We start from the raw sequence: 10,460 nt of genomic DNA, 5'->3' as shown, positions 1-10,460 counted from the left end.
AGAATGAAATATGTTGCACCTATTACATAGAGATGGTGGCTTCAGGGTAAAAAATAAGCATATATAATTTTATGTACAGCCATAGGGAATTAATTTTGTTTGACTATGCATACCTGTTACAAGACATTTTTTTTCTTTTTTCTTTTTTTTCTGTTCAGTGGGGTGGGGGTGAGGGGTAGAGAAAATAAATATCTGGGGGTTGGTTTTTTGTTGTTATTTTTGTTTTTGTTTTTTTGATAGAGAGGCAGGAGTGCTCCAGATGGGAAATATTGCTCGCTCTTTCAAATAAGGTCTGGATGATTAGTTTCACTTAACTGTTTTACTTTCTTACAAAAGACCTATTGTAAAGTGGGAGTAATCTGTAAATGTCTATAAATATAAAAACAAAATGTATCAATAAAACTTAAAAAAAATTTTAATAAATTAAAACAACTCTTATTGTCTTTTTTTTGGGGGGGGGGAGCAGGGCAATGAAGGTTAAGTGACTTGCCCAGGTATCAAGCGTCTGAGGCCTAATTTGAACTCAGGTCCTCCTGAATCCAGGGCTGGTACTTTATCCACTGAGCTATCTAGCTGCCCCTGCTTAGAGTTCTAAGCCCTTTATAACTCAGGCCTCTCCTACCTTTCCAATCTTCTTATACCCTACTCACAACTACATGTTCTATTCAGTGACATTGGCCTCCTCCTTCTTCCATGAACAAGACACTCCATTTCTTGGCTGTAGGCATTTTCTCTGCTTGTCTACCTTGCTTGAAACACTTTTCCCTCTTCCATTCTAACTATTATTTTCCCTGGCTTCAAGACCCAACTAAAATCCCATTTTTTTTGGGGGGGGGGCAGGGCAATGGGGGTTAAGTGACTTGCCCAGGGTCACACAGCTAGTAAGTGTCAAGTGTCTGAGGCCGGATTTGAACTCAGGTACTCCTGAATCCAGGGCCGGTGCTTTATCCACTGTGCCACCTAGCTGCCCCCTAAAATCCCATTTTCTACAGGAAGTCTTTCCCAACTCCTTTTAATTCTAGTCTTCCCTCTGTTCATTATTTTCTATTTATACTGTACATAGTTTGTACATGTTATGGGTGTGGGAACCTCAGAAGTTTTCTGGGGAAATCAGGAACTTTCTCCTTGAAACTAAACCAAAGGACAGACACACCTAAAGAGATAACTCCAGGACCACCACCCTTCATTCCAGTCTCCCCCACCCCTTGAGTAAACAACTCTGTTAGGTGTGGCTGCTGCCGAAGTGGGGTGAGGGGACAGAACAACCGCCCCTCACCAGACTGCTTCCAACACCGCCATCCAGTAAGGGAACTTTCCAGAGTCAGACGATCACCCCATTGGACCACCATCGGTCCTCTATAAAAGTATCTGCCTGTCACCTGCTTGAGAAGAAAGGTATGTCAGAGAGCCATGCCTTCTCCCCATAAGAAGAAGTCTAAGGACTTTTCTCTTGGTTTCCTTTCCCTAGTACCTAAATAAACTATTATTTTACTCTAATTGGATTTGTGTGCAAGAGGATGTGATTCTGATGTGGGATGGAATTTGGGGTCAAATTGATCATGAGTCGTCCCAAAAGAATTACAAGACTCAGTGACTCAGTTTCCCAAGTTTTATTGCAATGCTGTGGGTGACCACAGGGAGAGAACCAGAATAGTGGAAAGATATCTGTCAAATAAGGAAAGAAAAGACAGTTATATTTATAGTATGGATAAATTGATTATCAGTTTCATTATAATAATCTCCACTTTAGGGAGTTACAGGGGAGGGGTTATCCTAATTTGGAGTTCTTAGGGTCCTAAGCCAAACCCCAAGGTGGGTACCTTTTTCAGTGGAGGTGTGTTTTTGTGGTTTACAGGTCATAAGGTGAATCTGGGGACAAATTTGGCCTTTTCTGAGCATGTCTCTTTTTGATTCCCATACTTAGTTTCAAAACATCTTAATTTATCATTTATTTCTAGTCTAAATTTCTATAGCCTCTCAATGTATCACTGTTATAGTCTTAGGCCTTCATGGCCTAGCTCCCTCTGTTCCCGTTATGGGTACTAATTACTGTTATGGGTACTAATTAGCATCCTGACTTGTAAGTTATCCATTAACTGGGGTCTGAATCCCTCTTAGAGCTCATAAATGAATTAGAGCTTGGACCTTAGGTTTTTCTATTAACCAACCCCTTTTTGCCTCCTACATCAATTCTTTAAAGAGGAATTCCTGAGAACCCCTACTCCAAACCCCCATCCAATTCCCCCATAACATACATATTTGTTCTCTCCCACATTGGATTACGAGGTAGGGTCTGGCTTTTGCTTCTTTTTGTCTCCCTAGTGCTTAGCACAGTGCCTGGCAGATAGTAGGTGCTTAATAAATGTTTATTGATTGATTACCACCAACCCTTTCCACATGTTACCTTTGCCAGAGCTGGGGTGCCTGGTAGTTAGTAGCAGCCTTAGAAAGACCCTTTGCTGCCTGGGAAAATGATAGTAAATCATTCTCTCTTTGGAGATTTGTATCTTTCCCAGGCATGGACTTAGGGGATGTGTGCTAACTGGTTTGCATGACTACTAGGTCCCCTTGATGTAGGAGGTGAAAAAGGGGTTAACAGAAAAACCTAAGGCCCAAGCTTTAATTCAGATATTAGCTCCAAAAGGGGGTTAGACCCCAGTTAATGGATAACTTACAAGTCAGGATGCTAGGTTCTCTTGTCTATAGAAATCAGTGCCCCTAATGGAACAGAGGCCACGAAGACCTGAAACTATAACCATAAAGGAAATGACAGGCTATAGAAACTTAGAGTAGAAATAAATGAAAAATGAAGATGTTTTGAAACTATCCATGGGAATCAGAAAGAGACATGTGCAGAAAAGGCCAAATTTGTCCCCCAGATTCACCTTATGACGTTTAAACCCCCAAAACACACCTCCAGGAACTCCAAATTAAGATGGGCCCTCCCCTGTACCTCCCAAAAGAGGAGATTATTATAATGAGGACAGGCCCTCCCCTGTACCTCCCTAAAGTGGAGATTATTATAATGCGATTGATAATCAATTTATCCATACTATAAATATAACTGTCTTTTCTTTCACTATCCGAAAGATACCTTTCCACTATTCTGGTTCTCTTCCTGTGGTCACCCACAGTATTGCAATAAAACTTGGGAAACTGAGTCACTGAGTCTTGTAATTCTTTTGGGACGACTCATGATCAATTTGACCCTAAATTCCGTCCCACATCACCCTTGCCACCCTCTGCCACAGGCTTGACCTTAAGCCTTAGGGGAGTGCTCCCAAATGACCCTAGGACTCAGTTTTCAGGTCCTAGAAATTAAGATAGTCATTGTCAAGTCAGAGAAAGACCAGATGTTGAATTTTACCCTATAATCATCCCTTCCCTCTGGGGGTCAAGACAATAAGGGAGAGGAGGAGGCTGAGGATGGTTCTTATCTGCCTTCCACTCATTCATTCCCCACCCCCATCCTCACATCCTAATCTTCCTGCCTTTGAATCTCCCCTTTTTGGCTTCCTCCCCAGGGCATTCTTCAGTTTGTTAGCATCCCTTCTGTTCCATTTCCTCAAAGAACCAGCTCCTTGTGGCAACATGAATGTTCCTTTATTTCAATATTTTCTTTTTCTTTGGACAAGAATTTCTGCTTATCTGAACTCAGGATATGAACTTGTAACTGAAAAAAAAAATTACCTCCCTCTCCATTTTGGAAAGCAATTGATGTGCTCTCCTGGTTGTTTTCCTGTGATCACATGTGAAAGGCCAGTGGTTTTCCTACACAGCTCAATGTTCACAAAGCAGACAGTGGGCAGATTTCCCAGTAATATTGCTGTAATAACAGCAATAAAAACACAGGGTGGAGTCTGGGCAGTCTAAACTCTATTCCTGTAGCCCAGACTAACTAGGAATTTTTTCACCTGGGGCTAAAACAATGGGGAGGGGAGGAGGTCACAGCGTTTCATAGAACTTTATATGGAAGGGAGCAGCAGCTCAGTGGGGAGAGACACCTTGAAGTCAAAACTCTCCCAGACTGAGGTTAAACAGCTCCAGGGAGGGGGAAATGTTTAAACAAACCAAAAGCTGCTGGGCTAGAGAGATTACTTTAAAGCAGGACCCTCAGGGGATAGGGGATAGGGGTTAAATTGATCTAGGGAGGGAGAGAGGGATTGTGGATTTGTGAATCTCTTTTCTATGGAGGGAAAAAGGGACCCTGGGATGAGAGAAACCCAGGGAAACTTGTCATACCTCTCTGGGCAGGGCCAATTACTTCTTTCAGTCAGGCATGTTGCTTGGGAAGACAAAGCTTTTTAGTCGGCCAGGAATTCTGGGGCAATGGTCTCAAAGTGAAGTACATGCACCTCATGGGATGTGCAAGATAGTTCTCTGCAGTACAGGAAGAAAATATTATATACATTAAAAGAAATTATTGATATTTTTTGTCTATCATTACATTTCCCAAGATCTCCCTTCAAGATCTTCCCATCCCCCTCCATACCGGAGAACCATCCTTTATAACAAAGAATTTTTAAAAGATTAAAAAAACCCAACAGTTCAGCAAAGCAAACCAGTCAAAGGTAATGTTTCACACCCTTCGTCCCCCACTTTGGCAAAGGAGAGAAGGTTCATTTTTACATCTTTGTTAGCCAAATTTATTCCTTCAGTTTCAGTGTCAATTGTTTTCTTCTTCCTTTCATCCTCATCGACATGGTCTTTGTGCAGTTTTCCTGGTTCTACTTACTTTCATTTTACATCATTTTTATAAGTTTTTCTATGTTTCTTTATTCATGAAATAAGAATTTCTCACAGCATAGTAATGGTTCATTATATTCACACATACAGGCTCCACGGCACCTGTAAGGTTTCACCTTTCCAACAGGTACAGGCAGGCATCCTCTGTGGCCACCTACAATTCCACCATGTCTGACTTGTCGGCATCCAAGGACCCTCCACAAGGCCTCCTCGCTGCCCCTCCCCCTCTTTCCATCCACGCTTAGATAAATAGATACCTGATACCCTGGGATAATGGGACAATTCTACCAAGGGACAAATCCCCAGGAAATCATTCCTCATTGATTAATATGCTTCCACTCCTTCATAACTACACCATAGGAAGTGATTCTGAACCCCGGGTTACCTTTGTACAAACACCATTCTCCACCCCCACCCCCACTGACTGGTCCTTTATACCCATCCCCCTCAATACAACACTGCCCCTACTTCCAACCAGAAAGTTGCCCAAGCCTTCTACAGGGTGGGCCAAAAGTCGCGAAAGGTTTCAGTATTTATTAACTTCTTTATTTTTTGTTTTTAATTTACAACACGATAGTGTCGTATATAATATATATAGGAAGTGAATTTACATTCAGTGTGAAAAATCAAATCTCGTAAATGGCGACAAATAAAACATAATTTTCGGGACAGCTAGGTTGCACAGTGGTTAAAGCACTGGCCTTGGATTCAGTAGGACCTGAGTTCAAATCTGTCCTTAAACACTTAACACTTACTAGTTGTGTGACCCTGGACAAGTCACTTAACCCTCATTGCCCTCCCCCCCAAACCCCACCCCCAAAGAAAAACAATATAAAACATAATTTTCAAAAAGTTATTAAAACATTGTGCTTGCTCTCTGGAATGCTCACTCTACATGTAAGACTTGTTTTCATCTTAAACCTTTGCCTTTCTTGCTCCCTTTATCTTCTTGCTCTCACTGAAACCTATCTCTCTCATGATGGCATAGCTTCCCTAGCTATCCTGTCCAGCGATGGTTGTACTCTCACTCATATCTTCTAACTCACTAGTTATGGCAGAAGAGCCCTTCTTCCCAATTGCCACTTCAGGTTTTACCTCTAACACCATCCCTCAGTGAACCCTCTGACTCAATGAGTTGGATGCCTGGTTCATAGTGTTTCTCTCTTGCCCTTCTATTAGGAGATTTCAACATACATGTTGATATTCCTAACTGTGTAACCCTGGGCAAGCCTTCCCAAGCCTCAGTTCCCTCACTATGAAATTGAGACAAAGATACCTATAATATCTATTCTATAGGACTGCTGTGAGGACCAAATGATAGAATGTATATAAAATCCTTTGAAAACCTTAAGCTACTATATTAAATATCTGTTACCATCATCCTCAACATTTCCATCATCATTGCCACCACCATCTTTCCAGCCAGCCTTTTAATGAGTAGTTTTCCTTTATTTGAGCTTAAATCTGCTGCTGCAGGTTTACCCATTGCTCTTCATTCTAGCCCCCGAGGTCAAACAGGACAAGTCTAATTTTTCTTCTGTATGAAAGTCAGTCCTGCAAATATTTCAATTCCATTTAATGTAGTTTAATTCAATATAATTCAACAAAGATTTATTACATGCTCCACAAGGCCTGCCTGTACTCTTATCATACACACTCCACCCTCATTTCCAGCTATACACAACTCTAGTTGAGTCCAAACCCCCCTGGACAATGATAACCTACCTGAATTGATTCGTTGGTGATTAACATACTTTCACCCCATCATACCCATGCTTTCCCAGTGATTCTGAACCATCAGTTGGTACTATTCAAACCCTGTTCTCTATCCCCCATCTACAACTCCTTTATTTCCATGCCTATGAACCCAGCTCCTCCTTCCAAGTGTCCCACTCTGAAGCTACCTGACCTTTCCACTGTGCTCCCTGGAATGCCTGCTCCATAGGTAACAAACTTTATTTCATCTTAACCCTTTCCTTTTCTCATTCCCATTCTCATCCTTTTTGCACTCACCCAGGCCTGGGACCCTCCTGAAGACACAGATTCCCCAGCTACTCTTCCCAGTGCTGCTTGCTCTTTTACTCATTTCTCCTGTCTCATATGTCATGGAGGACAGTGACAGTTGGAATACTTCTAGGAGTGCCCCATTGCCTCCCCTAGGTTCTTCCTCTACCAAGCTCACTCAGTAACCTCTATCCTTTGAGATTCATTCTATCCATATTTATTATTCAATTGAGATTCTGATAGCTGTTTTCTACAGACCTCTAGGAAACTCTGCTTTCTTCCTCAATGAGTTCCATGTCTGGCTTGTGAGTACTTTTCTCCTCCCCAACTCTTGCCTTCATATTAGAGGACTTCAACATACATATCAACACCTCCTCAAATACTCTAACCTCTCAGTCTTCAACTTACTCATTTCTCAAGACCCGTTTCTCCACTCAGCATCGGCTACACAAAGAAATGGTCAATCAATCAATAGGCATTTATTGTCTACCATAAGCCAGGCACTATGATAAGTGCTGAGGATACAAATATAAAAAAGGAAAGACAATCCCTGCCCTCAATGAGCTTAAAGCCAAAGAAGTCCAAAATGAGTGTTGCTGGGTGGGAAATGGGTAGATATCTGAGGAGGTCACACCCTTGATCTTGCCATCACCTACTCCACTTCCATGTTCATGAACTTTGAGATTCCTTTATTGTATAATCTGTTGTCATTCCACCTCTTCTTCTTGTCCAGCCCTAACCTCTATTTAGACCTCCAGTTAGATGCCTCTTGGATACCTCAAACTGGACTGAATTCCTCTTTTCCCCCAAATCCTTTCCTTTTCTTAACTTCTCTATGACCCTTGTTGGTACCACAATCTTTACAGTCACCAAAGTTTATAGCCCAGGTGTCATCCTTGATTCCTCACTCTCTCACCCCAATCCATTGTCAAGTTCTGTCATTTCTACTTTCTTAATAACTTTTTTTTTTGTGGGGCAATGAGGGTTAAGTGACTTGCCCAGGGTCACACAACTAGTAAATGTCATGTGTCTGAGGTCATATTTGAACTCAGGTTCTCCTGAATCTAGGGCCAGTGTTTTATCCACCGCACCACCTAGCTGCCCCCACTTTCTTAATAACTCTTGTATACTTCCACTTCTCTGAGACTGACACCACCCTGGTGTGGCCCTTTACCCCTTCATGACTAGACCGTTAAAATAACTTGCTGCTTGGTTTCCCTGCCTCAATTGTCTGTTGTTGTTATTGTTCACTCACATTCGACTCATCAAGTAGACTTGAGAATGATCAGAATAGAAATGATAATTGAATCTATGGGAGATAATGAAATCAAGCGTAGAGGGAGAAGAGAAGAGGGTACAGGATAGATCCTTAGGGGAATCCTCATGGTTAATGGGCACAACTTGGGAAAAGATCCAGCAAATGAAACTGAAAAGGAATAGTCAAATAGGAAGGAGAACCAGCAGAGAGTATCATGAAATTCTAGAGAGAAGAAAGTATCCAAGAGAAGAGGGTGATTGACGGTATCAAAGGCTGCAGAGAGGTTAAAATGCATGAGAATTGAGAAAAAAGCCAATATGGGTAGCTAGGTGGTTTAGTGGATAAAGCACTGGCCCTGGATTCAGGAGTTCAAATCCAACCTCAGACACTTGACACTTACTAGCTGTGTGACCCTGGGCAAGTCACTTAACCCCAACTGCCTCACCACCCTAAAAAAAAGAAAAGAAAAGAAAAAGAAAAAGCCAATAGATTTGGTGATTAAGAGATAATTGGGGGAAAAAAGAGAGATAACTGGTAACTTTAGAGAGAGTAATTTCAGTTGAATCATGAGTCTGAAAGCCAGAATGTAAAAAGAAGAAGAGAGAGGAAAGTGAAGGCAATATGGAACCACTGGGGGTTATTGAATAGAGGGTTTATATGATCATATCCACACTTTAGGAAGATCAGTTTGATAGCCCAGAGAAGGATGTATTGGATTGGAGAGAGACAAGGTAGGGAGATCAACCAGAAGGCTATTGCAATCCAAGCATATGGTGATGAGGCTCTTTTATTCTCCACTATCTCTCAAAATCTGTCCAAGTTCGTTTCCATTGTTCCCATGATACTATCTATCTCATCCTCTGCCACCCCCTTTTCCCCTTTGCCTTCAATCTTTATTCCTACTTTTTTCATGATTTCTCTTGAGATTCTAGACCTCCAAATTCTCTAAATTTATTATCCAAATAAATGTTGTTATTTAGTCCAGTTCTTTATAATACTGCCATGGTAGTTTGGTATAAGGGATAGAAATGTAGCTCTAGGGGGAAGCTACGTGGCACAGTGGATAGAGCACTGGCCCTGCAGGAGGACCTGAGTTCAAATCCAGCCTCAGACACTTGATACTTACTAGCTGTGTGATCTTGGGCAAGTCACTTAACCCTCATTGCTCCACAAAACAAAACAAAACAAAACAAGAAATGTAGCTCTAAATATGTAAATTAATCCAAGTACTATCATCATTTTTATTATGGTTTTATGGTTTTTGGTGAAACCTAGCCACGGGCACTGAACATCCCTCTAAGTGCTTATATCCTTTAGTTCTTTGAAGAGTGTTTTGTAAAAGTAGCTATCTTGAGCATGCCTTAGTATATTGACTCCTGGATATTTTATGCATTTTATAAATATTTTGAAAGAGCTTTCCCTTTTTATGATGTCCTCTGAATTATGTTATTGTTATATAGAAATACTAATGATATCTGGATTTATATTTTTCCTACTATTTTGCTAAAGTTATTAATTATCACAATTAGTTCCTTTACTGATTCTCTGGGCTTCTCTAAGTAAACCAGTTTTGTCTCTTCTTTGCCTCTCTTTATGCTTTCAATTTTATTCTCCATGCCTGGTCCTTGGGGAATTTAATCTACTCGTCTTTGGAACTCCGGTCCTAGGTCTGAGCCAGCTGGCTTGAGTGCAAACTTGTACTATATCTAGCCAGCCCCATTCTAGACCAGACAATACTTCACATTCCATTCAGCCATCCACTCAAGCTATTTTGCCATCTTCTACTGTGTGCTTACCCCACTCCTGCCAGTCTCCTTCTCCTACTGGCACCCACTTTCTACCTTTAGTCCTGGCTACAGTGATTAAATCAATAATAACGTCACTTTTGGAAAAGGAGTCTCAACTGACTATAGATTTGTTCATAATTCCTGTGACTTGGCAAAACCAAAATGCCCTTCTCTATCCATAACTCTTTTATGTATTGTCTTCCCCATTAGAATATAAACTCATAAATAACAGAGACTGTCTCACTTCTTTTTGTATATTTATTTCCAGCATTAAGTATAGCACTTGGCATAGTAGATACATTATATTTGATTGTTAATTCGTTGAGTCATACATTCATTCTCTTATTTCTATTACTTACATTTCTAGAACTATGTCAAATAAAAGTATGGAAAAGGGTCATCCTTGATTTACTCCTGAATTTATTTAGAAAGCTTCTAATGTTTTCCCATTGCAAATAATGCTAGTAACTTCATAATTTAAAGCTTGAGAATTTTCTAACACACTTTGGCTGATTTTCCCTGTTGAACTTTTGTCCATGGAATGCTATCTATTCATCCTCCAAATTTGTTAAAATCTGCTTTCCCTATATCTAGAATTTACAGGAGATTAGGACTGTTTTACCTTTCTTTGGGCTCTAGGCACAACTTCTAGGAGGGAGGGAATG

Source organism: Dromiciops gliroides, chromosome 4 (genome assembly GCF_019393635.1).
Source record: "Dromiciops gliroides isolate mDroGli1 chromosome 4, mDroGli1.pri, whole genome shotgun sequence".
Classification (NCBI taxonomy): domain Eukaryota; kingdom Metazoa; phylum Chordata; class Mammalia; order Microbiotheria; family Microbiotheriidae; genus Dromiciops; species Dromiciops gliroides.
The sequence above is the reverse complement of the archived record's forward strand: the minus strand, read 5'-3'. Positions refer to the sequence as shown.